Source organism: Arachis ipaensis, chromosome B03 (assembly GCF_000816755.2).
Source record: "Arachis ipaensis cultivar K30076 chromosome B03, Araip1.1, whole genome shotgun sequence".
Taxonomy (NCBI): Eukaryota; Viridiplantae; Streptophyta; class Magnoliopsida; order Fabales; family Fabaceae; genus Arachis; species Arachis ipaensis.
In genome coordinates, this window is record NC_029787.2 from 127665932 (window position 1) to 127667551 (window position 1620).

The window sequence follows — 1620 nt, forward strand, 5'->3', positions numbered from 1 at the left end:
AGAAGTTTTTGGTGAAAAATAAATTTTTATTTTTAAATTCTAAACATTAACTTTGTTCCTTTTTTTTCAAGTATAAATTGGAAATTTAAATTTTTATTATTTTAAAATAAAGAAGAATCATATAATAATGGATGAATACGACACAATGAGTCCATGAATAACACGTATCCTTAGTTGAATAAACATGTCCAGCTAGTGTCACAATAATAATAACCAAGTATCACAGCAAAAAATAAAATAAAGTTATCTATGTTTACATTATTGTGTACACTATACCCCTCAAGGTCCAATATAACATTGTCTTATAAAATTCATGAAATTAAATAATAAATCGAAATTGATATTACGAGCGTGGCCTAACGTTAACCATATATGATATCACATTGCATATAATTATTATATTTCCATTCATGGGTGGATAATAAAATCACCCCTCTATCAAGTGTGTTAAGTTACCCATTTACAAGTTTGATGGATTTGATTAATCATTTCATTAAAAATTTAGAAATCAAATAAAATATAGATGTGTAACGAACTTGGATTTGATTGGTATGATTGTGATATACCAACAGAATAAAAAAGAAATTTAATTTACACTATCTGTAATGACTGTTTAATTAGTGAGAAGTTAACGATAATAACAGATGTGGTAATTTTAATTAAATAGGATAGTATAAATAAAACACACAAGAAGTGGTTTCTAATAAAATATAAGTGGTAGTGTTTGGAATGAGTATCTAGCTAAGACACAAATATATAAGAAGGATAAAGATAATAGAGATAAAAATACCAAACAGAAAAGTGTTTCCGCCTAATTTGATATATATCATAAGATGTGACAATTAAAAAATATAATAAGACACCCAAAAAAGTTTAAAAAATATAATAAATAGACATTATTATTTTTGGGATTAATATACACAACTAAATAACTTATTTTGGTTCATCATTTAATTTGGACCTTATTTATTTACTTTTTTTGTAGTGACGTTGAAACGCAATCTTAGATGGGAATGGCTGGACCAACTGGACTCAATTGAACCAACTTCTAATAAAATCTATAATCTGGTTAAGTGAACAATAAAAAATAATTGAGAGATACTATATATAAAAAAAAGGTATGGAAGGAAGACCTTTTGAGTTATCACATTAAAAGTTGTAGCGAATACCATAGGTGAGAGTAGTAGCGATCCTTCTAATATAGTACTTTTTATTTGTGAATTGTGAAGAATATAAGTTAATGTTTTTCTAAGGGTCTTACTAATTATTAAGGTTTTCAAGTAATAACCAAGTAATAAAATATTGAGAAAAGGACAAATAATTTATCATTGACTTTTTGATTTACAGACATTTAAGTTATTGATGATTAAAAAATATATTTATATCTTTGATATTTTCAAAATTTTGATATATTGATTCTTCATGTTCACTTGGATCTTTTAGATTTAACGAAAAAATCAAATGCAACTCTCATTGTAATGATCTAGTAGTTGATAAAGATGCACACATGAGAGAGTTTTTAAAATTGAACAAATTAAATTTGGAGATCAATATGTCCAAATTTTAAAAAAGTCAATAATTTAAATATATTTTTAAATTCTTAGTAACTTAAATGTACGT